The sequence below is a fragment of the Mustela lutreola genome, chromosome 13 (genome assembly GCF_030435805.1).
Source record: "Mustela lutreola isolate mMusLut2 chromosome 13, mMusLut2.pri, whole genome shotgun sequence".
Taxonomy (NCBI): domain Eukaryota; kingdom Metazoa; phylum Chordata; class Mammalia; order Carnivora; family Mustelidae; genus Mustela; species Mustela lutreola.
In genome coordinates this window covers 87,778,998-87,806,152 of record NC_081302.1, presented here as the reverse complement: position 1 = coordinate 87,806,152, position 27,155 = coordinate 87,778,998, and positions in this window count along the sequence as shown.

Genomic DNA, 27,155 nt, shown 5'->3' with positions numbered 1-27,155 from the left:
GCAGAAACAGCTCCCTGAAAAAACGGGGAGTCAGATGCCGACTTCCTCCAGGATGTGGAAGCTTGGAGAAGGCATGGGGTTTAAGGGGCAGGAGTGGGGACAATCCCCCAAAGCTCCCTATTCAGTGCACGGGCCGTGTGCAGGGATCCTGTCACCTCTCTTTTCCTCTGGGGAAAGCACTGGCCTAGTCCGCGAGTCCGCCTGAGCGCCAGAGAAAACGGCCAAGCGATGCCTACACTGGGAGATGGTAGTGTGCCTAGAGTGCCATACTAGGCTACGCACGCTACTGCATGGTTGTGGCTGCGTCTGCTTAGTTCGGCCTGGCATGGTGAACCAAGGAGGCGAACATGGAGCCCGGGAAAGCAAGTCCCAAGAGACACCAGCTCTCCCGCAGCTCTTCTTCCCAGCCGCGACAGAGTGAACACCAAAGCCTTTCTGAGGAAGCAGCAGCGAATTGCGGTTCGTGTCAAGCTGAATACCTCTGCGAAAGCATAGCAGTCGCTGGGAAATCAGAGTCGGTGCTCTGTGCTGTTTTTGTTGCTTGCCTTACACTAGTATGCGCAGCACTATGGGAGAATCCCGCATAGAACGAAAGCCTCTTTGCCCTGGCATCCCCTCTGGGAAAGCACAGCATTCTATGGGAAATCAGAGTCGGGTCTGAGGGATTCTCTGTTTCCTGAGCTGGTCTCCTCAGGACGGTGTAATAAACCCGCAAGGAACGTAATCCTCTATGCCTGGGCATCCCCGCTGCCTGTGGGAGAAGCGCGCTTGCGCCTGTGGAATTAGCCGTAAGGAATGGGACAGGTGTTTCACTGCGGTCCCCAGGAGCATGTCCGTGGAAGGGGCAGCACGCTGCCCGTTGGGAGGAGCAAGAGCCGTTGGCCTTCTGGTCTTGAAACTGTTGCGAAGCAGGAGAGCCGGCCCTGACAGGCACAGCGGCCGGTGGTAATACAAGTGTCACCTGCACCCAGTGCAGATAGACGGAAGCCTGGCTGCTAAGGAGACAGGCGGGGATGAGTATGGCAGGGCGCGTGCTCCACTCTTAGGAAGGAGTCAGGGTAGCAAGCATGCCTGTCCTGAGCCTGTGGGAAAAGGAGACAGCAGCTCTTTGGCCACCTGTCCCTGGGGCAGACATGCTCTATCAACCAGGGGCCTACGCAGAACTCGCAGAAACAGCTCCCTGAAATAACGGGAAGTCAGATGCCGACTTCCTCCAGGATGTGGAAGCTTGGAGAAGGCATGGGGTTTAAGGGGCATGAGTGGGGACAATCCCCCAAAGCTCCCTATTCAGTGCACGGGCCGTGTGCAGGGATCCTGTCACCTCTCCTTTCCTCTGGGGAAAGCACTGGCCTAGTCCGCGAGTCCGCCTGAGCGCCAGAGTAAAAGGCCAAGCGATGCCTACACTGGGAGCTGGTAGTGTGCCTAGAGTGCCATACTAGGATACGCCCGCTACTTCAGGTTTGTGGCTGCGTCTGCTTAGTTCGGCCTGGCATGGTGAACCAAGGACGCGAACATGGAGCCCGGGAAAGCAAGGCCCAAGAGGCACCAGCTCTCCCGCAGCTCTTCTTCCCTGACGCGACTGAAGCCTTGCTGAGGAAGCAGCAGCGAAGTGCTGTTCGCGCCAAGCCAAAGCCTCTGCGAAAGCACAGCATTCGCTGAGAAATGTTCTGCAGGCTGCTGCAGTTTGCATGAGCCCAGTCTCGCGGTGGGAGAAACCCTCATACAGCGAAAGCCTCTTTGCCTGGGCATCTCCCCTGGGAAAGCACAGCGTTCCTTGGGAAATCAGAGTTGGGTTTGGGGATGCTGCTGCCGCTTGCCTGAGCTAGTCACCTCAGCTCAGTGGAAGATACCCGCATGGAGCGAAATACCCTTTGCCCTAGCATCCCCTCTGCCTGAGAGAGAAGCCAAGTGTGGGGATCCCGCAGCACGCCACCCCTGGAGAAGAGAAGGAAAGGTTGGCCTTGGGGTCGGGAAACGCTCGCGTCGCAGGATAGCCTGCCATGGCACGAAGAGCAGGCCGGTGGCAAGAAAAGTGTCACCCGCTTCCTGTGCGGAGAGAGGGTAGCCTGGCTGCTAAGGAGACATGAGGGGACTACTAGGGCAGAGGCGCTTGCTCCACTCTGAGGAAGGAGTCTGGGCAGAAGGCAGGCCTGTCCTGTGCCTCTGGTCCCAAGGGGACAGCATCTCCTTGTCCACCTGTCCCAAGGGCAGACTTGGCTTGCCACCAGGTGCCATAGCCGTAACTAGGAGAACAACCCCATGGAGAAACGGGCAGTCAGATGCCGTCTATCACCAAGATGTGGCAGCGATGTGGGTGGCAGGGGGTGTGCCGGGGAAGGAATGGAGACAGTCCGACACAGTTCCCCATCCCTGTGCACGGGCCGTGTACAGGGATCTTGTCGCCTCCTCTCTCCTGTGGTGAAGGCACTGGCCTAGACCCCGAGACTGCCTGAGCACCGGAGCAAAAGGCAAAGCCTTACCTACCCCAGGAGATGGCAATAGGCATAGAGTGCCATGCTAAGACACACACGCTCCTGCAGGGTTGTGACTGTGTCTGCTGAGTTCGGCATAGCAAGGTGAACGCCGGGCGTGAACTTGGAGCCCGGGAAAGCAAGTCCCAGGAGACACCAGCTCTCCCGTGGCTCTTCTTCCCAGCCGCGACAGAGTGAACACCCAAAGCCTTTCTGAGGAAGCAGCAGCGAATTGCGGTTCGTGCGAAGCTGAATTCATCTGCGAAAGCATAGCAGTCGCTGGGAAATCAGAGTCGGTTCTCTGGGCTGTTTTTGTTGCTTGCCTTACCCTAGTATGCGCAGCACTATGGGAGAATCCCGCATAGAGCGAAAGCCTCTTTGCCCTGGCATCCCCTCTGGGAAAGCACAGCATTCTTTGGGAAATCTGAGTCGGGTCTGAGGGATTCTCTGTTTCCTGAGCTGGTCTCCTCAGCACGATGTAATAAACCCGCATGGAGCGAAATCCTCTATGCCTGGGCATCCCCTCTGCCTGAGAGAGAAGAGCGCTTGCGCCTGTGGAATTAGCCTTAAGGAATGGGACAGGTGTTTCACTGCGGTCCCCAGGAGCATGTCCGTGGAAGGGGCAGCACGCTGCCCGTTGGGAGGAGCAAGAGCCGTTGGCCTTCTGGTCTTGAAACTGTTGCGAAGCAGGAGAGCCGGCCCTGACATGCACAGCGGCCGGTGGTAATACAAGTGTCACCTGCACCCAGTGCAGATAGACGGAAGCCTGGCTGCTAAGGAGACAGGCGGGGATGAGTATGGCAGGGCGCGTGCTCCACTCTTAGGAAGGAGTCAGTGTAGCAAGCTTGCCTGTCGTGAGCCTGTGGGAAAAGGAGACAGCAGCTCTTTGGCCACCTGTCCCTGGGGCAGACATGCTCTAGCAACCAGGGGCCTACGCAGAACTCGCAGAAACAGCTCCCTGAAATAACGGGGAGCCAGATGCCGACTTCCTCCAGGATGTGGAAGCTTGGAGAAGGCACGGGGATTAAGGGTCAGGAGTGGGGACAATCCCCCAAAGCTCGCTATTCAGTGCACGGGCCGTGTGCAGGGATCCTGTCACCTCTCCTTTCCTCTGGGGAAAGCACTGGCCTAGTCCGCGAATCCGCCTGAGCGCATGAGTAAAAGGCCAAGCGATGCCTACACTGGGAGATGGTAGTGTGCCTAGACTGCCATACTAGGCTACGCACGCTCCAAAAGGGTTGTGGCTGCGTCTGCTTAGTTCGGCCTGGCATGGTGAACCAAGGACGCGAACATGGAGCCCGGGAAAGCAAGGCCCAAGAGGCAGAAGCTCTCCCGCAGCTCCTCTTCCCTGACGCGACTGAAGCCTTGCTGAGGAAGCAGCAGCGAATTGCGGTTCGTGCCAAGCTGAATACCTCTGCGAAAGCATAGCAGTCGCTGGGAAAGGAGATTCGGTGCTCTGGGCTGTGTTTGTTGCATGCCTTACACTAGTATGCGCAGCACTATGGGAGAATCCCGCATAGAGCGAAAGCCTCTTTGCCCTGGCATCCCTTCTGGGAAAGCACAGCATTCTTTGGGAAATCAGAGTCGGATCTGAGGGATTCTCTGTTTCCTGAGCTGGTCTCCTCAGCACGGTGTAATAAACCCGCAAGGAGCGAAATCCTCTATGCCTGGGCATCCCCTCTGCCTGAGTGAGAAGCGCGCTTGCGCCTGTGGAATTAGCCTTAAGGAATGGGACAGGTATTTCGTTGCGGTCCCCAGGAGCATGTCCGTGGGAGAGCGTGCTGCCCGTTGGGAAGAGCAGGAGCCGTTGGCCTTCTGGTCTGGAAACTGTTGCGAAGCAGGAGAGCCGGCCCTGACAGGCACAGCGGCCGGTGGTAATACAAGTGTCACCTGCACCCAGTGCAGATAGACGGAAGCCTGGCTGCTAAGGAGACAGGCGGGGATGAGTATGGCAGGGAGCGTGCTCCACTCTTAGGAAGGAGTCAGGGTAGCAAGCATGCCTGTCCTGAGCCTGTGGGAAAAGGAGACAGCAGCTCTTTGGCCACCTGTCCCTGGGGCAGACATGCTCTAGCAACCAGGGGCCTACGCAGAACTCGCAGAAACAGCTCCCTGAAATAACGGGGAGTCAGATGCCGACTTCCTCCAGGATGTGGAAGCTTGGAGAAGGCACGGGGTTTAAGGGTCAGGAGTGGGGACAATCCCCCAAAGCTCCCTATTCAGTGCACGGGCCGTGTGCAGGGATCCTGTCACCTCTCCTTTCCTCTGGGGAAAGCACTGGCCTAGTCCGCGAGTCCGCCTGAGCGCCAGAGTAAAAGGCCAAGCGATGCCTACACTGGGAGATGGTAGTGTGCCTAGAGTGCCATACTAGGCTACGCACGCTCCAACAGGGTTGTGGCTGCGTCTGCTTAGTTCGGCCTGGCATGGTGAACCAAGGACGCGAACATGGAGCCCGGGAAAGCAAGGCCCAAGAGGCACCAGCTCTCCCGCAGCTCTTCTTCCCTGACGCGACTGAAGCCTTGCTGAGGAAGCAGCAGCGAAGTGCTGTTCGCGCCAAGCCAAAGCCTATGCGAAAGCACAGCATTCGCTGAGAAATGTTCTGCGGGCTGCTGCAGTTGGCATGAGCCCAGTCTCGCGGTGGGAGAAACCCGCATACAGCGAAAGCCTCTTTCCCTGGGCATCTACCCTGGGAAAGCACAGCGTTCCTTGGAAAATCAGAGTTGGGTTTGGGGATACTGCTGCTGCTTGCCTGAGCTAGTCACCGCAGCTCAGTGGAAGATACCCGCATGGAGCGAAATACCCTTTGCCCTAGCATCCCCTCTGCCTGAGAGAGAAGCCAAGTGTGGGGATCCCGCAGCACGCCGACCCCGGAGAAGAGAAGGAGACGTTGGCCTTGGGATCGTGAAACGCTCGCGCCGCAGGATAGCCTGCCGTGGCACGAAGAGCAGGCCGGGAGCAAGAGAAGAGACACCCGCTTCCTGTGCGGAGAGAGGGTAGCCTGGCTGCTAAGGAGACATGAGGGGACTACTAGGGCAGAGGCGCTTGCTCCACTCTGAGGAAGGTGTCTGTCCAGAAGGCAGGCCTGTCCTGTGGCTCTGGTACCAAGGGGACAGCATCTCCTTGGCCACCTGTCCCAAGGGCAGACTTGGCTTGCCACCAGGTGCCATAGCCGTAACTCGGAGAACAACCCCATGTAGAAACGGGCAGTCAGATGCAGTCTATCACCAAGATGTGGCAGCGATGTGGGTGGCAGGGGGTGTGCCGGGGAAGGAATGGAGACAGTCCCCCACAGTTCCCAATCCCTGTGCAAGGGCCGTGTACAGGGATCTTGTCAACTCCACTCTCCTGTGGTGAAGGCACTGGTCTAGACCCCGAGACTGCCTGAGCACCGGAGCAAAAGGCATAGCCTTACCTACCCCAGGAGATGTCAATAGGCATAGAGTGCTATGCTAAGACACACACGCTCCTGCAGGGTTGTGACTGTGTCAGCTGAATTCGGCATAGCAAGGTGAACCCCGGGCGTGAACTTGGAGCCCGGGAAAGCAAGTCCCAAGAGACACCAGCTCTCCCGCGGCTCTTCTTCCCAGCCGCGACAGAGTGAACACCCAAAGCCTTTCTGAGGAAGCAGCAGCGAAGTGCGGTTCGTGCCAAGCTGAATACCTCTGCGAAAGCATAGCAGTCGCTGGGAAATCAGAGTCGGTTCTCTGCGCTGTTTTTGTTGCTTGCCTTACACTAGTATGCGCAGCACTATGGGAGAATCCCGCATAGAGCGAAAGCCTCTTTGCCCTGGCATCCCCTCTGGGAAAGCACAGCATTCTTTGGGAAATCAGAGTCGGGTCTGAGGGATTCTCTTTTTCCTGAGCTGGTCTCCTCAGCACGGTGTAATAAACCCGCATGGAGCGAAATACTCTATGCCTGGGAATCCCCTCTGCCTGAGTGAGAAGCGCACTTGCGCCTGTGGAATTAGCCTTAAGGAATGGGACAGGTATTTCACTGCGGTCCCCAGGAGCATGTCCGTGGGAGAGCGTGCTGCCCGTTGGGAAGAGCAGGAGCCGTTGGCCTTCTGGTCTGGAAACTGTTGCGAAGCAGGAGAGCCGGCCCTGACAGGCACAGCGGCCGGTGGTAATACAAGTGTCACCTGCCCCCAGTGCAGATAGACGAAAGCCTGGCTGCTAAGGAGACAGGCGGGGATGAGTATGGCAGGGCGCGTGCTCCACTCTTAGGAAGGAGTCAGGGTAGCAAGCATGCCTGTCCTGAGCCTGTGGGAAAAGGAGACAGCAGCTCTTTGGCCACCTGTCCCTGGGGCAGACATGCTCTAGCAACCAGGGGCCTACGCAGAACTCGCAGAAACAGCGCCCTGAAATAACGGGGAGTCAGATGCCGAATTCCTCCAGGATGTGGAAGCTTGGAGAAGGCACGGGGTTTAAGGGGCAGGAGTGGGGACAGTCCCCCAAAGCTCCATATTCAGTGCACGGGTCGTGTGCAGGGATCTTGTCACCTCTCCTTTCCTCTGGGGAAAGCACTGGCCTAGTCCGCGAGTCCGCCTGAGCGCCAGAGTAAAAGGCCAAGGGATGCCTACACTGGGAGATGGTAGTGTACCTAGAGTCCATACTAGGCTACGCCCGCTACTGCAGGGTTGCGGCTGCGTCTGCTTAGTTCGGCCTGGCAGGGTGAACCAAGGACGCGAACATGGAGCCCGGGAAAGCAAGGCCCAAGAGGAACCAGCTCTCGCGCAGCTCTTCTTCCCAGCCGCGACAGAGTGAACACCCAAAGCCTTTCTGAGGAAGCAGCAGCGAATTGCGGTTCGTGTCAAGCTGAATACCTCTGCGAAAGCATAGCAGTCGCTGGGAAATCAGAGTCGGTGCTCTGTGCTGTTTTTGTTGCTTGCCTTACACTAGTATGCGCAGCACTATGGGAGAATCCCGCATAGAACGAAAGCCTCTTTGCCCTGGCATCCCCTCTGGGAAAGCACAGCATTCTTTGGGAAATCAGAGTCGGGTCTGAGGGATTCTCTGTTTCCTGAGCTGGTCTCCTCAGGACGGTGTAATAAACCCGCAAGGACCGAAATCCTCTATGCCTGGGCATCCCCTCTGCCTGTGGGAGAAGCGCGCTTGCGCCTGTGGAATTAGCCTTAAGGAATGGGACAGGTGTTTCACTGCGGTCCCCAGGAGCATGTCCGTGGAAGGGGCAGCACGCTGCCCGTTGGGAGGAGCAAGAGCCGTTGGCCTTCTGGTCTTGAAACTGTTGCGAAGCAGGAGAGCCGGCCCTGACAGGCACAGCGGCCGGTGGTAATACAAGTGTCACCTGCACCCAGTGCAGATAGACGGAAGCCTGGCAGCTAAGGAGACAGGCGGGGATGAGTATGGCAGGGCGCGTGCTCCACTCTTAGGAAGGAGTCAGGGTAGCAAGCATGCCTGTCCTGAGCCTGTGGGAAAAGGAGACAGCAGCTCTTTGGCCACCTGTCCCTGGGGTAGACATGCTGTAGCAACCAGGGGCCTACGCAGAACTCGCAGAAACAGCTCCCTGAAATAACGGGAAGTCAGATGCCGACTTCCTCCAGGATGTGGAAGCTTGGAGAAGGCACGGGGTTTAAGGGGCATGAGTGGGGACAATCCCCCAAAGCTCCCTATTCAGTGCACGGGCCGTGTGCAGGGATCCTGTCACCTCTCCTTTCCTCTGGGGAAAGCACTGGCCTAGTCCGCGAGTCCGCCTGAGCGCCAGAGTAAAAGGCCAAGCGATGCCTACACTGGGAGCTGGTAGTGTGCCTAGAGTGCCATACTAGGATACGCCCGCTACTTCAGGTTTGTGGCTGCGTCTGCTTAGTTCGGCCTGGCATGGTGAACCAAGGACGCGAACATGGAGCGCGGGAAAGCAAGGCCCAAGAGGCACAAGCTCTCCCGCAGCTCTTCTTCCCTGACGCGACTGAAGCCTTGCTGAGGAAGCAGCAGCGAAGTGCTATTCGCGCCAAGCCAAAGCCTCTGCGAAAGCACAGCATTCGCTGAGAAATGTTCTGCAGGCTGCTGCAGTTTGCATGAGCCCAGTCTCGCGGTGGGAGAAACCCTCATACAGCGAAAGCCTCTTTGCCTGGGCATCTCCCCTGGGAAAGCACAGCGTTCCATGGGAAATCAGAGTTGGGTTTGGGGATGCTGCTGCCGCTTGCCTGAGCTAGTCACCTCAGCTCAGTGGAAGATACCCGCATGGAGCGAAATACCCTTTGCCGTAGCATCCCCTCTGCCTGAGAGAGAAGCCAAGTGTGGGGATCCCGCAGCACGCCACCCCTGGAGAAGAGAAGGAGAGGTTGGCCTTGGGGTCGGGAAACGCTCGCGTCGCAGGATAGCCTGCCGTGGCACGAAGAGCAGGCCGGTGGCAAGAAAAGTGTCACCCGCTTCCTGTGCGGAGAGAGGGTAGCCTGGCTGCTAAGGAGACATGAGGGGACTACTAGGGCAGAGGCGCTTGCTCCACTCTGAGGAAGGAGTCTGGGCAGAAGGCAGGCCTGTCCTGTGCCCCTGGTCCCAAAGGGACAGCATCTCCTTGTCCACCTGTCCCAAGGGCAGACTTGGCTTGCCACCAGGTGCCATAGCCGTAACTCGGAGAACAACCCCATGTAGAAACGGGCAGTCAGATGCCGTCTATCACCAAGATGTGGCAGCGATGTGGGTGGCAGGGGGTGTGCCGGGGAAGGAATGGAGACAGTCCCCCACAGTTCCCCATCCCTGTGCACGGGCCGTGTACAGGGATCTTGTCGCCTCCTCTCTCCTGTGGTGAAGGCACTGGCCTAGAGCCCGAGACTGCCTGAGCACCAGAACAAAAGGCAAAGCCTTACCTGCCCCAGGAGATGGCAATAGGCATAGAGTGCCATGCTAAGACACACACGCTCCTGCAGGGTTGTGACTGTGTCTGCTGAGTTCGGCATAGCAAGGTGAACGCCGGGCGTGAACTTGGAGCCCGGGAAAGCAAGTCCCAGGAGACACCAGCTCTCACGTGGCTCTTCATCCCAGCCGCGACAGAGTGAACACCCAAAGCCTTTCTGAGGAAGCAGCAGCGAATTGCGGTTCGTGCGAAGCTGAATACATCTGCGAAAGCATAGCATTCGCTGGGAAATCAGAGTCGGTTCTCTGGGCTGTTTTTGTTGCTTGCCTTACCCTAGTATGCGCAGCACTATGGGAGAATCCCGCATAGAGCGAAAGCCTCTTTGCCCTGGCATCCCCTCTGGGAAAGCACAGCATTCTTTGGGAAATCTGAGTCGGGTCTGAGGGATTCTCTGTTTCCTGAGCTGGTCTCCTCAGCACGATGTAATAAACCCGCATGGAGCAAAATCCTCTATGCCTGGGCATCCCCTCTGCCTGAGAGAGAAGAGCGCTTGCGCCTGTGGAATTAGCCTTAAGGAATGGGACAGGTGTTTCACTGCGGTCCCCAGGAGCATGTCCGTGGAAGGGGCAGCACGCTGCCCGTTGGGAGGAGCAAGAGCCGTTGGCCTTCTGGTCTTGAAACTGTTGCGAAGCAGTAGAGCCGGCCCTGACAGGCACAGCGGCCGGTGGTAATACAAGTGTCACCTGCACCCAGTGCAGATAGACGGAAGCCTGGCTGCTAAGGAGACAACGGGGATGAGTATGGCAGGGCGCGTGCTCCACTCTTAGGAAGGAGTCAGTGTAGCAAGCTTGCCTGTCGTGAGCCTGTGGGAAAAGGAGACAGCAGCTCTTTGGCCACCTGTCCCTGGCGCAGACATGCTCTAGCAACCAGGGGCCTACGCAGAACTCGCAGAAACAGCTCCCTGAAATAACGGGGAGCCAGATGCCGACTTCCTCCAGGATGTGGAAGCTTGGAGAAGGCACGGGGTTTAAGGGGCAGGAGTAGGGACAGTCCCCCAAAGCTCCCTATTCAGTGCACGGGCCGTGTGCAGGGATCCTGTCACCTCTCCTTTCCTCTGGGGAAAGCACTGGCCTAGTCCGCGAGTCCGCCTGAGCGCCAGAGTAAAAGGCCAAGCGATGCCTACACTGGGAGATGGTAGTGTGCCTAGACTGCCATACTAGGCTACGCACGCTCCAACAGGGTTGTGGCTGCGTCTGCTTAGTTCGGCCTGGCATGGTGAACCAAGGACGCGAACATGGAGCCCGGGAAAGCAAGGCCCAATAGGCACAAGCTCTCCCGCAGCTCTTCTTCCCTGACGCAACTGAAGCCTTGCTGAGGAAGCAGCAGCGAATTGCGGTTCGTGCCAAGCTGAATACCTCTGCGAAAGCATAGCAGTCGCTGGGAAATCAGAGTCGGTTCTCTGGGCTGTTTTTGTTGCTTGCCTTACCCTAGTATGCGCAGCACTATGGGAGAATCCCGCATAGAGCGAAAGCCTCTTTGCCCTGGCATCCCATCTGGGAAAGCACAGCATTCGTTGGGAAATCAGAGTCGGGTCTGAGGGATTCTCTGTTTCCTGAGCTGGTCTCCTCAGCACGATGTAATAAACCCGCATGGAGCAAAATCCTCTATGCCGGGCATCCCCTCTGCCTGAGAGAGAAGAGCGCTTGCGCCTGTGGAATTAGCCTTAAGGAATGGGACAGGTGTTTCACTGCGGTCCCCAGGAGCATGTCCGTGGAAGGGGTAGCACGCTGCCCGTTGGGAGGAGCAAGAGCCGTTGGCCTTCTGGTCTTGAAACTGTTGCGAAGCAGGAGAGCCGGCCCTGACAGGCACAGCGGCCGGTGGTAATACATGTGTCACCTGCCCCCAGTGCAGATAGACGGAAGCCTGGCTGCTAAGGAGACAGGCGGGGATGAGTATGGCAGGGCGCGTGCTCCACTCTTAGGAAGGAGTCAGGGTAGCAAGCATGCCTGTCGTGAGCCTGTGGGAAAAGGAGACAGCAGCTCTTTGGCCACCTGTCCCTGGCGCAGACATGCTCTAGCAACCAGGGGCCTACGCAGAACTCGCAGAAACAGCTCCCTGAAATAACGGGGAGCCAGATGCCGACTTCCTCCAGGATGTGGAAGCTTGGAGAAGGCACGGGGTTTAAGGGGCAGGAGTGGGGACAATCCCCCAAAGCTCCCTATTCAGTGCACGGGCCGTGTGCAGGGATCCTGTCACCTCTCCTTTCCTCTGGGGAAAGCACTGGCCTAGTCCGCGAGTCCGCCTGAGCGCCAGAGTAAAAGGCCAAGCGATGCCTACACTGGGAGATGGTAGTCTGCCTAGACTGCCATACTAGGCTACGCACGCTCCAACAGGGTTGTGGCTGCGTCTGCTTAATTCGGCCTGGCATGGTGAACCAAGGACGCGAACATGGAGCCCGGGAAAGCAAGGCCCAAGAGGCACAAGCTCTCCCGCAGCTCTTCTTCCCTGACGCGACTGAAGCCATGCTGAGGAAGCAGCAGCGAATTGCGGTTCGTGCCAAGCTGAATACCTCTGCGAAAGCATAGCAGTCGCTGGGAAATCAGAGTCGGTTCTCTGGGCTGTTTTTGTTGCTTGCCTTACCCTAGTATGCGCAGCACTATGGGAGAATCCCGCATAGAGCGAAAGCCTCTTTGCCCTGGCATCCCCTCTGGGAAAGCACAGCATTCTTTGGGAAATCAGAGTCGGGTCTGAGGGATTCTCTGTTTCCTGAGCTGGTCTCCTCAGCACGATGTAATAAACCCGCATGGAGCAAAATCCTCTATGCCTGGGCATCCCCTCTGCCTGAGAGAGAAGAGCGCTTGCGCCTGTGGAATTAGCCTTAAGGAATGGGACAGGTGTTTCACTGCGGTCCCCAGGAGCATGTCCGTGGCAGGGGTAGCACGCTGCCCGTTGGGAGGAGCAAGAGCCGTTGGCCTTCTGGTCTTGAAACTGTTGCGAAGCAGGAGAGCCGGCCCTGACAGGCACAGCGGCCGGTGGTAATACATGTGTCACCTGCCCCCAGTGCAGATAGACGGAAGCCTGGCTGCTAAGGAGACAGGCGGGGATGAGTATGGCAGGGCGCGTGCTCCACTCTTAGGAAGGAGTCAGGGTAGCAAGCATGCATGTCGTGAGCCTGTGGGAAAAGGAGACAGCAGCTCTTTGGCCACCTGTCCCTGGCGCAGACATGCTCTAGCAACCAGGGGCCTACGCAGAACTCGCAGAAACAGCTCCCTGATATAACGGGGAGCCAGATGCCGACTTCCTCCAGGATGTGGAAGCTTGGAGAATGCACGGGGTTTAAGGGGCAGGAGTGGGGACAATCCCCCAAAGCTCCCTATTCAGTGCACGGGCCGTGTGCAGGGATCCTGTCACCTCTCCTTTCCTCTGGGGAAAGCACTGGCCTAGTCCGCGAGTCCGCCTGAGTGCCAGAGTAAAAGTGCAAGCGATGCCTACACTGGGAGATGGTAGTGTGCCTAGACTGCCATACTAAGCTACGCACGCTCCAACAGGGTTGTGGCTGCGTCTGCTTAGTTCGGCATGGCATGGTGAACCAAGGACGCGAACATGGAGCCCGGGAAAGCAAGGCCCAAGAGGCACAAGCTCTCCCTCAGCTCTTCTTCCCTGACGCGACTGAAGCCTTGCTGAGGAAGCAGCAGCGAATTGCGGTTCGTGCCAAGCTGAATACCTCTGCGAAGGCATAGCAGTCGCTGGGAAAGGAGAGTCGGTGCTCTGGGCTGTGTTTGTTGCTTGCCTTACACTAGTATGCGCAGCACTATGGGAGAATCCCGCATAGAGCGAAAGCCTCTTTGCCCTGGCATCCCCTCTTGGAAAGCACAGCATTCTTTGGAAAATCAGAGTCGGATCTGAGGGATTCTCAGTTTCCTGAGCTGGTCTCCTCAGCACGGTGTAATAAACCCGCAAGGAGCGAAATCCTCTATGCCTGGGCATCCCCTCTGCCTGAGTGAGAAGCGCGCTTGCGCCTGTGGAATTAGCCTTAAGGAATGGGACAGGTATTTCGCTGCGGTCCCCAGGAGCATGTCCGTGGGAGAGCGTGCTGCCCGTTGGGAAGAGCAGGAGCCGTTGGCCTTCTGGTCTGGAAACTGTTGCGAAGCAGGAGAGCCGGCCCTGACAGGCACAGCGGCCGGTGGTAATACAAGTGTCACCTGCACCCAGTGCAGATAGATGGAAGCCTGGCTGCTAAGGAGACAGGCGGGGATGAGTATGGCAGGGCGCGTGCTCCACTCTTAGGAAGGAGTCAGGGTAGCAAGCATGCCTGTCCTGAGCCTGTGGGAAAAGGAGACAGCAGCTCTTTGGCCACCTGTCCCTGGGGCAGACATGCTCTAGCAATCAGGGGCATACGCAGAACTCGCAGAAACATCTCCCTGAAATAACGGGGAGTCAGATGCCGACTTCCTCCAGGATGTGGAAGCTTGGAGAAGGCACGGGGTTTAAGGGGCAGGAGTGGGGACAATCCCCCAAAGCTCCCTATTCAGTGCACGTGCCGTGTGCAGGGATCCTGTCACCTCTCCTTTCCTCTGGGGAAAGCACTGGCCTAGTCCGCGAGTCCGCCTGAGTGCCAGAGTAAAAGTGCAAGCGATGCCTACACTGGGAGATGGTAGTGTGCCTAGAGTGCCATACTAGGATACGCCCGCTCCAACAGGGTTGTGGCTGCGTCTGCCTAGTTCAGCCTGGCAGGGTGAACCAAGGACGAGAACATGGAGCCCGGGAAAGCAAGGCCCAAGAGGCACCAGCTCTCCCGCAGCTCTTCTTCCCTGACGCGACTGAAGCCTTGCTGAGGAAGCAGCAGCGAAGTGCTGTTCGCGCCAAGCCAAAGCCTCTGCGAAAGCACAGCATGCGCTGAGAAATGTTCTTTGGGCTGCTGCAGTTTGCATGAGCCCAGTCTCGCGGTGGGAGAAACCCGCATACAGCGAAAGCCTCTTTGCCTGGGCATCTCCCCTGGGAAAACACAGCGTTCCTTGGGAAATCAACGTTGGGTTTGGGGATGCTGCTGCTGCTTGCCTGAGCTAGTCACCGCAGCTCAGTGGAAGATACCCGCATGGAGCGAAATACCCTTTGCCCGAGCATCCCCTCTGCTTGAGAGAGAAGCCAAGTGTGGCGAACCCAAAGCACGCCGCCCCCGGAGAAGAGAAGGAGACGTTGGCCTTGGGGTCGGGAGACGCTCGGGTCGCAGGATAGCCTGCCGTGGCACGAAGAGCAGCCCGGTGGCAAGAAAAGTGTCACCCGCTTCCTGTGCGGAGAGAGGGTAGCCTGGCTGCTAAGGAGACATGAGGGGACTACTAGGGCAGAGGCGCTTGCTCCACTCTGAGGAAGGAGTCTGGGCAGAAGGCAGGCCTTTCCTGTGCCTCTGGTCCCAAGGGGACAGCATCTCCTTGTCCACCTGTCCCAAGGGCAGACTTGGCTTGCCACCAGGTGCCATAGCCGTAACTCGGAGAACAACCCCATGTAGAAACGGGCAGTCAGATGCCGTCTATCACCAAGATGTGGCAGCGATGTGGGTGGCAGGGGGTGTGCCGGGGAAGGAATGGAGACAGTCCCCCACAGTTCCCCATCCCTGTGCACGGGCCGTGTACAGGGATCTTGTCGCCTCCTCTCTCCTGTGGTGAAGGCACTGGCCAGACCCCGAGACTGCCTGAGCACCGGAGCAAAAGGCAAAGCCTTACCTACCCCAGGAGATGGCAATAGGCATAGAGTGCCATGCTAAGACACACACGCTCCTGCAGGGTTGTGACTGTGTCTGCTGAGTTCGGCATAGCAAGGTGAACGCCGGGCGTGAACTTGGAGCCCGGGAAAGCAAGTCCCAAGTGACACCAGCTCTCCCGAGGCTCTTCTTCCCAGCCGCGACAGAGTGAACACCCAAAGCCTTTCTGAGGGAGCAGCAGCGAATGGCGGTTCGTGCCAAGCTGAATACATTGCGAAAGCATAGCAGTCGCTGGGAAATCAGAGTCGGTTCTCTGGGCTGTTTTTTTCTTTTTTGCTTGCCTTACCCTAGTATGCGCAGCACTATGGGAGAATCCCGCATAGAGCGAAAGCCTCTTTGCCCTGGCATCCCGTCTGGGAAAGCACAGCATTCTTTGGGAAATCAGAGTCGGGTCTGAGGGATTCTCTGTTTCCTGAGCTGGTCTCCTCAGCACCGTGTAATAAACCCGCATGGAGCGAAATCCTCTATGCCTGGGAATCCCCTATGCCTGAGTGAGAAGCGCACTTGCGCCTGTGGAATTAGCCTTAAGGAATGGGACAGGTATTTCACTGCGGCCCCCAGGAGCATGTCCGTGGGAGAGCGTGCTGCCCGTTGGGAAGAGCAGGAGCCGTTGGCCTTCTGGTCTGGAAACTGTTGCGAAGCAGGAGAGCCGGCCCTGACAGGCACAGCGGCCGGTGGTAATACAAGTGTCACCTGCCCACAGTGCAGATAGACGGAAGCCTGGCTGCTAAGGAGACAGGCGGGGATGAGTATGGCAGGGCGCGTGCTCCACTCTTAGGAAGGAGTCAGGGTAGCAAGCATGCCTGTCCTGAGCCTGTGGGAAAAGGAGACAGCAGCTCTTTGGCCACCTGTCCCTGGGGCAGACATGCTCTAGCAACCAGGGGCCTACGCAGAACTCGCAGAAACAGCTCCCTGAAATAAGGGGGAGTCAGATGCCGAATTCCTCCAGGATGTGGAAGCTTGGAGAAGGCACGGGGTTTAAGGGGCAGGAGTGGGGACAGTCCCCCAAAGCTCCCTATTCAGTGCACGGGCCGTGTGCAGGGATCCTGTCACCTCTCCTTTCCTCTGGGGAAAGCACTGGCCTAGTCCGCGAGTCCGCCTGAGCGCCAGAGTAAAAGGCCAAGCGATGCCTACACTGGGAGATGGTAGTGTGCCTAGAGTGCCATACTAGGCTACGCCCGCTACTGCAGGGTTGTGGCTACGTCTGCTTAGTTCGGCCTGGCAGGGTGAACCAAGGACGCGAACATGGAGCCCGGGAAAGCAAGGCCCAAGAGGCACCAGCTCTCCCGCAGCTCTTCTTCCCTGACGCGACTGAAGCCTTGCTGAGGAAGCAGCAGCGAAGTGCTGTTCTTGCCAAGCCAAAGCCTCTGCGAAAGCACAGCATTCGCTGAGAAATGTTCTGCGGGCTGCTGCAGTTTGCTTGAGCCTAGTCTCACGATGGGAGAAACCCGCATACAGCGAAAGGCTCTTTGCCTGGGCATCTGCCCTGGGAAAGCACAGCGTTCCTTGGGAAATCAGAGTTGGGTTTGGGGATGCTGCTGCCGCTTCCCTGAGCTAGTCACCTCAGCTCATTGGAAGATACCCGCATGGAGCTAAATACCCTTTGACCTAGCATCCCCTCTGCCTGAGAGAAGCCAAGTGTGGGGATCCCGCAGCACGCCGCCCCTGGAAAAGAGAAGGAGAGGTTGGCCTTGGGGTCGGGAAACGCTCGCTTCGCAGGATAGCCTGCCGTGGCACGAAGAGCAGGCCGGTGGCAAGAAAAGTGTCACCCGCTTCCTGTGCGGAGAGAGGGTAGCCTGGCTGCTAAGGAGACATGAGGGGACCACTAGGGCAGAGGCGCTTGCTCCACTCTGAGGAAGGAGTCTGGGTAGAAGGCAGGCCTGTCCTGTGCCTCTGGTCCAAAGGGGACAGCATCTCCTTGTCCACCTGTCCCAAGGGCAGACTTGGCTTGCCACCAGGTGCCATAGCCGTAACTCGGAGAACAACCCCATGTAGAAACGGGCAGTCAGATGCCGTCTATCACCAAGATGTGGCAGCGATGTGGGTGGCAGGGGGTGTGCCGGGGAAGGAATGGAGACAGTCCCCCACAGTTCCCCATCCCTGTGCACGGGCCGTGTACAGGGATCTTGTCGCCTACCCTCTCCTGTGGTGAAGGCACTGGCCTAGACCCCGAGACTGCCTTAGCACCGGAGCAAAAGGCAAAGCCTTACGTACCCCAGGAGATGGCAATAGGCATAGAGTGCCATGCTAAGACACACACGCTCCTGCAGGGTTGTGACTGTGTCTGCTGAATTCGGCATAGCAAGGTGAACGCCGGGCGTGAACTTGGAGCCCGGGAAAGCAAGTCCCAAGAGACACCAGCTATCCCACGGCTCTTCTTCCCAGCCGCGACAGAGTGAACACCCAAAGCCTTTCTGAGGAAGCAGCAGCGAATTGCGGTTCGTGCCAAGCTGAATACCTCTGCGAAAGCATAGCAGTCGCTGGGAAATCAGAGTCGGTTCTCTGGGCTGTTTTTTTTTTTTTTTTTGCTTGCCTTACACTAGTATGCGCAGCACTATGGGAGAATCCCGCATAGAGCGAAAGCCTCTTTGCCCTGGGATCCCCTCTGGGAAAGCACAGCATTCTTTGGGAAATCAGAGTCGGGTCTGATGGATTCTCTGTTCCCTGAGCTGGTCTCCTCAGCACGGTGTAATAAACCCGCATGGAGCGAAATCCTCTATGCCTGGGCATCCCCTCTGCCTGAGTGAGAAGTGCACTTGCGCCTGTGGAATTAGCCTTAAGGAATGGGACAGGTATTTCACTGCGGCCCCCAGGAGCATGTCCGTGGGAGAGCGTGCTGCCCGTTGGGAAGAGCAGGAGCCGTTGGCCTTCTAGTCTGGAAACTGTTGCGAAGCAGGAGAGCCGGCCCTGACAGGCACAGCGGCCGGTGGTAATACAAGTGTCACCTGCCCCCAGTGCAGATAGACGGAAGCCTGGCTGCTAAGGAGACAGGCGGGGATGAGTATGGCAGGTCGCGTGCTCCAGTCTTAGAAAGGAGTCAGGGTAGCAAGCATGCCTGTCCTGAGCCTGTGGGAAAAGGAGACAGCAGCTCTTTGGCCACCTGTCCCTGGGGCAGACATGCTCTAGCAACCAGGGGCCTACGCAGAACTCGCAGAAACAGCTCCCTGAAATAACGGGGAGTCAGATGCCGACTTCCTCCAGGATGTGGAAGCTAGGAGAAGGCACGGGGTTTAAGGGGCAGGAGTGGGGACAGTCCCCCAAAGCTCCCTATTCAGTGCACGGGACGTGTGCAGGGATCCTGTCACCTCTCCTTTCCTCTGGGGAAAGCACTGGCCTAGTCCGCGAGTCCGCCTGAGCACCAGAGTAAAAGGCCAAGCGATGCCTACACTGGGAGATGGTAGAGTGCCTAGAGTGCCACACTAGGCTACGCACGCTCCAACAGGGTTGTGGCTGCGTCTGTTTAGTTCGGCCTGGCATGGTGAACCAAGGACGCGAACATGGAGCCCGGGAAAGCAAGGCCCAAGAGGCACAAGCTCTCCCGCAGCTCTTCTTCCCTGACGCGACTGAAGCCTTGTTGAGGAAGCAGCAGCGAAGTGCTGTTCGCGCCAAGCCAAAGCCTCTGCGAAAGCACAGCATTCGCTGAGAAATGTTCTGGGGCTGCTGCAGTTTGCATGAGCCCAGTCTCGCGGTGGGAGAAACCCGCATACAGCGAAAGCCTCTTTGCCTGGGCATGTCCCCTGGGAAAGCACAGCGTTCCTTGGGAAATCAGAGTTGGGTTTGGGGATGCTGCTGCCGCTTGCCTGAGCTAGACACCTCAGCTCAGTGGAAGATACCCGCATGGAGCCAAATACCCTTTGCCCTAGCATCCCCTCTGCCTGAGAGAGAAGCCAAGTGTGGGGATCCCGCAGCACGCCGCCCCTGGAGAAGAGAAGGAGAGGTTGGCCTTGGGGTCGGGAAACGCTCGCGTCGCAGGATAGCCTGCCATGGCACGAAGAGCAGCCCGGTGGCAAGAAAAGTGTCACCCGCTTCCTGTGCGGAGAGAGGGTAGCCTGGCTGCTAAGGAGACATGAGGGGACTACTAGGGCAGAGGCGCTTGCTCCACTCTGAGGAAGGAGTCTGGGCAGAAGGCAGGCCTGTCCTGTGCCTCTGGTCCCAAGGGGACAGCATCTCCTTGTCCACCTGTCCCAAGGGCAGACTTGGCTTGCCACCAGGTGCCATAGCCGTAACTCGGAGAACAACCCCATGTAGAAACGGGCAGTCAGATGCCGTCTATCACCAAGATGTGGCAGCGATGTGGGTGGCAGGGGGTGTGCCGGGGAAGGAATGGAGACAGTCCCCCACAGTTCCCCATCCCTGTGCACGGGCCGTGTACAGGGATCTTGTCGCCTCCTCTCTCCTGTGGTGAAGGCACTGGCCTAGACCCCGAGACTGCCTGAGCACCGGAGTAAAAGGCAAAGCCTTACCTACCCCAGGAGATGGCAATAGGCATAGAGTGCCATGCTAAGACTCACACGCTCCTGCAGGGTTGTGACTGTGTCTGCTGAATTCGGCATAGCAAGGTGAACGCCGGGCGTGAACTTGGAGCCCGGGAAAGCAAGTCCCAAGAGACACCAGCTCTCCCGCGGCTCTTCCTCCCAGCCTCGACAGAGTGAACACCCAAAGCCTTTCTGAGGGAGCAGCAGCGAATTGCGGTTCGTGCCAAGCTGAATACCTCTGCGAAAGCATAGCAGTCGCTGGGAAATCAGAGTCGGTTCTCTGCGCTGTTTTTGTTGCTTGCCTTACACTAGTATGCGCAGCACTATGGGAGAATGCCGCATAGAGCGAAAGCCTCTTTGCCCTGGCATCCCCTCTGGGAAAGCACAGCATTCTTTGGGAAATCAGAGTCGGGTCTGAGGGATTCTCTGTTTCCTGAGCTGGTCTCCTCAGCACGATGTAATAAACCCGCATGGAGCGAAATCCTCTATGCCTGGGCATCCCCTCTGCCTGAGTGAGAAGCGCACTTGCGCCTGTGGAATTAGCCTTAAGGAATGGGACAGGTATTTCACTGCGCTCCCCAGGAGCATGTCCGTGGGACAGCGTGCTGCCCGTTGGGAAGAGCAGGAGCCGTTGGTCTTCTGGTCTGGAAACTGTTGCGAAGCAGGAGAGCCGGCCCTGACAGGCACAGCGGCCGGTGGTAATACAAGTGTCACCTGCCCCCAGTGCAGATAGACGGAAGCCTGGCTGCTAAGGAGACAGGCGGGGATGAGTATGGCAGGGCGCGTGCTCCACTCTTAGGAAGGAGTCAGGGTAGCAAGCATGCCTGTCCTGAGCCTGTGGGAAAAGGAGACAGCAGCTCTTTGGCCACCTTTCCCTGGGGCAGACATGCTCTAGCAACCAGGGGCCTACGCAGAACTCGCAGAAACAGCTCCCTGAAATAACGGGGAGTCAGATGCCGACTTCCTCCAGGATGTGGAAGCTTGGAGAAGGCACGGGGTTTAAGGGGCAGGAGTGGGGACAGTCCCCCAAAGCTCCCTATTCAGTGCACGGGCCGTGTGCAGGGATCCTGTCACCTCTCCTTTCCTCTGGGGAAAGCACTGGCCTAGTCCGCGAGTCCGCCTGAGCGCCAGAGTAAAAGGCCAAGCGATGCCTACACTGGGAGATGGTAGAGGGCCTAGAGTGCCATACTAGGCTACGCACGCTCCAACAGGGTTGTGGCTGCGTCTGTTTAGTTCGGCCTGGCATGGTGAACCAAGGACGCGAACATGGAGCCCGGGAAAGCAAGGCCCAAGAGGCACAAGCTCTCCCGCAGCTCTTCTTCCCTGACGCGACTGAAGCCTTGCTGAGGAAGCAGCAGCAAAGTGCTGTTCGCGCCAAGCCAAAGCCTCTGCGAAAGCACAGCATTCGCTGAGAAATGTTCTGCGAGCTGCTGCAATTTGCAGGATCCCAGTCTCGCAGTGAGAGAAACCCGCATACAGCGAAAGCCTCTTTGCCTGGGCATCTCCCCTGGGAAAGCACAGCGTTCCTTGGGAAATCAGAGTTGGGTTTGGGGATGCTGCTGCCGCTTGCCTGAGCTAGTTACCTCAGCTCAGTGGAAGATACCCGCATGGAGCTAAATACCCTTTGCCCTAGCATCCCCTCTGCCTGAGAGAGAAGCAAAGTGTGGGGATCCCGCAGCAAGCCGCCCCTGGAGAAGAGAAGGAGAGGTTGGCCTTGGGGTCGGGAAACGCTCGCGACGCAGGATAGCCTGCCGTGGCACGAAGAGCAGGCCGGTGGCAAGAAAAGTGTCACCCGCTTCCTGTGCGGAGAGAGGGTAGCCTGGCTGCTAAGGAGACATGAGGGGACTACTAGGGCAGAGGCGCTTGCTCCACTCTGAGGAAGGAGTCTGGGCAGAAGGCAGGCCAGTCCTGTGCCTCTGGTCCCAAGGGGACAGCATCTCCTTGTCCACCTGTCCCAAGGGCAGACTTGGCTTGCCACCAGGTGCCATAGCCGTAACTCGGAGAACAACCCCATGTAGAAACGGGCAGTCAGATGCCGTCTATCACCAAGATGTGGCAGCGATGTGGGTGGCAGGGGGTGTGCCGGGGAAGGAATGGAGACAGTCCCCCACAGTTCCCCATACCTGTGCACGGGCCGTGTACAGGGATCTTGTCGCCTACCCTCTCCTGTGGTGAAGGCACTGGCCTAGACCCCGAGACTGCCTGAGCACCGTAGCAAAAGGCAAAGCCTTACCTACACCAGGAGATGGCAATAGGCATAGAGTGCCATGCTAAGACACACACGCTCCTGCAGGGTTGTGACTGTGTCTGCTGAATTCGGCATAGCAAGGTGAACGCCGGGCGTGAACTTGGAGCCCGGGAAAGCAAGTCCCAAGAGACACCAGCTCTCCCGCGTCTCTTCTTCCCAGCCGCGACAGAGTGAACACCCAAAGCCTTTCTGAGGAAGCAGCAGCGAATTGCGGTTCGTGCCAAGCTGAATACCTCTGCGAAAGCATAGCAGTTGCTGGGAAATCAGAGTCGGTTCTCTGGGCTGTTTTTTTTTTTTTTTGCTTGCCTTACCCTAGTATGCGCAGCACTATGGGAGAATCCCGCATAGAGCGAAAGCCTCTTTGCCCTGGCATCCCCTCTGGGTATGCACAGCATTCTTTGGGAAATCAGAGTCGGGTCTGAGGGATTCTCTGTTTCCTGAGCTGGTCTCCTCAGCACGATGTAATAAACCCGCATGGAGCGAAATCCTCTATGCCTGGGCATCCCCTCTGCCTGAGAGAGAAGAGCGCTTGCGCCTGTGGAATTAGCCTTAAGGAATGGGACAGGTATTTCACTGCGGTCCCCAGGAGCATGTCCGTGGAAGGGGAAGCACGCTGCCCGTTGGGAGGAGCAAGAGCCGTTGGCCTTCTGGTTTTGAAACTGTTGCGAAGCAGGAGAGCCGGCCCTGACAGGCACAGCGGCCGGTGGTAATACAAGTGTCACCTGCACCCAGTGCAGATAGACGGAAGCCTGGCTGCTAAGGAGACAGGCGGGGATGAGTATGGCAGGGCGCGTGCTCCACTCTTAGGAAGGAGTCAGTGTAGCAAGCTTGCCTGTCGTGAGCCTGTGGGAAAAGGAGACAGCAGCTCTTTGGCCACCTGTCCCTGGGGCAGACATGCTCTAGCAACCAGGGGCCTACGCAGAACTCGCAGAAACAGCTCCCTGAAATAACGGGGAGCCAGATGCCGACTTCCGCCAGGATGTGGAAGCTTGGAGAAGGCACGGGGTTTAAGGGTCAGGAGTGGGGACAATCCCCCAAAGCTCCCTATTCAGTGCACGGGCCGTGTGCAGGGATCCTGTCACCTCTCCTTTCCTCTGGGGAAAGCACTGGCCTAGTCCGCGAATCCGCCTGAGCGCATGAGTAAAAGGCCAAGCGATGCCTACACTGGGAGTTGGTAGTGTGCCTAGACTGCCATACTAGGCTACGCACGCTCCAACAGGGTTGTGGCTGCGTCTGCTTAGTTCGGCCTGGCATGGTGAACCAAGGACGCGAACATGGAGCCCGGGAAAGCAAGGCCCAAGAGGCACAAGCTCTCCCGCAGCTCCTCTTCCCTGACGCGACTGAAGCCTTGCTGAGGAAGCAGCAGCGAATTGCGGTTCGTGCCAAGCTGAATACCTCTGCGAAAGCATAGCAGTCGCTGGGAAAGGAGAGTCGGTGCTCTGGGCTGTGTTTGTTGCTTGCCTTACACTAGTATGCGCAGCACTATGGGAGAATCCCGCATAGAGCGAAAGCCTCTTTGCCCTGGCATCACTTCTGGGAAAGCACAGCATTCTTTGGGAAATCAGAGTCGGATCTGAGGGATTCTCTGTTTCCTGAGCTGGTCTCCTCAGCGCGGTGTAATAAACCCGCAAGGAGCGAAATCCTCTATGCCTGGGCATCCCCTCTGCCTGAGTGAGAAGCGCGCTTGCGCCTGTGGAATTAGCCTTAAGGAATGGGACAGGTATTTCACTGCGCTCCCCAGGAGCATGTCCGTGGGAGAGCGTGCTGCCCGTTGGGAAGAGCAGGAGCCGTTGGCCTTCTGGTCTGGAAACTGTTGCGAAGCAGGAGAGCCGGCCCTGACAGGCACAGCGGCCGGTGGTAAAACATGTGTCACCTGCACCCAGTGCAGATAGACGGAAGCCTGGCTGCTAAGGAGACAGGCGGGGATGAGTATGGCAGGGCGCGTGCTCCACTCTTAGGAAGGAGTCAGGGTAGCAAGCATGCCTGTCCTGAGCCTGTGGGAAAAGGAGACAGCAGCTCTTTGGCCACCTGTCCCTGGGGCAGACATGCTCTAGCAACCAGGGGCCTACGCAGAACTCGCAGAAACAGCTCCCTGAAATAACGGGGAGTCAGATGCCGACTTCCTCCAGGATGTGGAAGCTTGGAGAAGGCACGGGGTTTAAGGGGCAGGAGTGGGGACAGTCCCCCAAAGCTCCCTATTCAGTGCACGGGCCGTGTGCAGGGATCCTGTCACCTCTCCTTTCCTCTGGGGAAAGCACTGGCCTAGTCCGCGAGTCCGCCTGAGCGCCAGAGTAAAAGGCCAAGCGATGCCTACACTGGGAGATGGTAGTGTGCCTAGAGTGCCATACTAGGCTACGCACGCTCCAACAGGGTTGTGGCTGCGTCTGCTTAGTTCGGCCTGGCATGGTGAACCAAGGACGTGAACATGGAGCCCGGGAAAGCAAGGCCCAAGAGGCACCAGCTCTCCCGCAGCTCTTCTTCCCTGACGCGACTGAAGCCTTGCTGAGGAAGCAGCCGCGAAGTGCTGTTCACGCCAAGCCAAAGCCTCTGTGAAAGCACAGCATTCGCTGAGAAATGTTCTGCGGGCTGCTGCAATTTGCAGGATCCCAGTCTCGCGGTGGGAGAAACCCGCATACAGCGAAAGCCTCTTTGCCTGGGCATCTCCCCTGGGAAAGCACAGCGTTCCTTGGGAAATCAGAGTTGGGTTTGGGGATGCTGCTTCCGCTTGCCTGAGGTAGTCACCTCAGCTCATTGGAAGATACCCGCATGGAGCTAAATACCCTTTGCCCTAGCATCCCCTCTGCCTGGGAGAAGCCAAGGGTGGGGATCCCGCAGCACGCCGCCCCTGGAGAAGAGAAGGAGAGGTTGGCCTTGGGGTCGGGAAACGCTCGCTTCGCAGGATAGCCTGCCGTTGCACGAAGAGCAGGCCGGTGGCAAGAAAAGTGTCACCCGCTTCCTGTGCGGAGAGAGGGTAGCCTGGCTGCTAAGGAGACATGAGGGGACTACTAGGGCAGAGGCGCTTGCTCCACTCTGCGGAAGGAGTCTGGGCAGAAGGCAGGCCTGTCCTTTGCCTCTGGTCCCAAGGGGACAGCATCTCCTTGGCCACCTGTCCCAAGGGCAGACTTGGCTTGCCACCAGGTGCCATAGCCGTAACTCGGAGAACAACCCCATGTAGAAACGGGCAGTCAGATGCCGTCTATCACCAAGATGTGGCAGCGATGTGGGTGGCAGGGGGTGTGCCGGGGAAGGAATGGAGACAGTCCCCCACAGTTCCCCATCCCTGTGCACGGGCCGTGTACAGGGATCTTGTCGCCTCCTCTCTCCTGTGGTGAAGGCACTGGCCTAGACCCCGAGACTGCCTGAGCACCGGAGCAAAAGGCAAAGCCTTACCTACCCCAGGAGATGGCAATAGGCATAGAGTGCCATGCTAAGACACACACGCTCCTGCAGGGTTGTGACTGTGTCTGCTGAATTCGGCATAGCAAGGTGAACGCCGGGCGTGAACTTGGAGCCCGGGAAAGCAAGTCCCAAGAGACACCAGCTCTCCCGCGTCTCTTCTTCCCAGCCGCGACAGAGTGAACACCCAAAGCCTTTCTGAGGAAGCAGCAGCGAATTGCGGTTCGTGCCAAGCTGAATACCTCTGCGAAAGCATAGCAGTCGCTGGGAAATCAGAGTCGGTTCTCTGGGCTGTTTTTTTTTTTTTTTTGCTTGCCTTACCCTAGTATGCGCAGCACTATGGGAGAATCCCGCATAGAGCGAAAGCCTCTTTGCCCTGGCATCCCCTCTGGGAATGCACAGCATTCTTTGGGAAATCAGATTCGGGTCTGAGGGATTCTCTGTTTCCTGAGCTGGTCTCCTCAGCACGATGTAATAAACCCGCATGGAGCGAAATCCTCTATGCCTGGGCATCCCCTCTGCCTGAGAGAGAAGAGCGCTTGCGCCTGTGGAATTAGCCTTAAGGAATGGGACAGGTGTTTCACTGCGCTCCCCAGGAGCATGTCCGTGGAAGAGAAGCACGCTGCCCGTTTGGAGGAGCAAGAGCCGTTGGCCTTCTGGTTTTGAAACTGTTGCGAATCAGGAGAGCCGGCCCTGACAGGCACAGCGGCCGGTGGTATTACATGTGTCACCTGCACCCAGTGCAGATAGACGGAAGCCTGGCTGCTAAGGAGACAGGCGGGGATGAGTATGGCAGGGCGCGTGCTCCACTCTTAGGAAGGAGTCAGGGTAGCAAGCATGCCTGTCCTGAGCCTGTGGGAAAAGGAGACAGCAGCTCTTTGGCCACCTGTCCCTGGGGCAGACATGCTCTAGCAACCAGGGGCCTACGCAGAACTCGCAGAAACAGCTCCCTGAAATAACGGGGAGTCAGATGCCGACTTCCTCCAGGATGTGGAAGCTTGGAGAAGGCACGGGGTTTAAGGGGCAGGAGTGGGGACAGTCCCCCAAAGCTCCATATTCAGTGCACGGGCCGTGTGCAGGGATCCTGTCACCTCTCCTTTCCTCTGGGGAATGCACTGGCCTAGTCCGCGAGTCCGCCTGAGCGCCAGAGTAAAAGGCCAAGCGATGCCTACAACGGGAGATGGTAGTGTGCCTAGAGTGCCATACTAGGCTACGCACGCTCCAACAGGGTTGTGGCTGCGTCTGCTTAGTTCGGCCTGGCATGGTGAACCAAGGACGTGAACATGGAGCCCGGGAAAGCAAGGCCCAAGAGGCACCAGCTCTCCCGCAGCTCTCTTTCCCTGACGCGACTGAAGCCTGCTGAGGAAGCAGCCGCGAAGTGCTGTTCACGCCAAGCCAAAGCCTCTGTGAAAGCACAGCATTCGCTGATAAATGTTCTGCGGGCTGCTGCAATTTGCAGGATCCAGTCTCGCGGTGGGAGAAACCCGCATACAGCGAAAGCCTCTGTGCCTGGGCATCTCCCCTGGGAAAGCACAGCGTTCCTTGGGAAATCAGAGTTGGGTTTGGGGATGCTGCTGCCGCTTGCCTGAGCTAGTCACCTCAGCTCAGTGGAAGATACCCGCATGGAGCTAAATACACTTTGCCCTAGCATCCCCTCTGCCTGAGAGAAGCCAAGGGTGGGGATCCCTCAGCACGCCGCCCCTGGAGAAGAGAAGAAGAGGTTGGCCTTGGGGTCGGGAAACGCTCGCTTCGCAGGATAGCCTGCCGTTGCACGAAGAGCAGGCCGGTGGCAAGAAAAGTGTCACCCGCTTCCTGTGCGGAGAGAGGGTAGCCTGGCTGCTAAGGAGAAATGAGGGGACTACTAGGGCAGAGGCGCTTGCTCCACTCTGATGAAGGAGTCTGGGCAGAAGGCAGGCCTGTCCTTTGCCTCTGGTCCCAAGGGGACAGCATCTCCTTGTCCACCTGTCCCAAGGGCAGACTTGGCTTGCCACCAGGTGCCA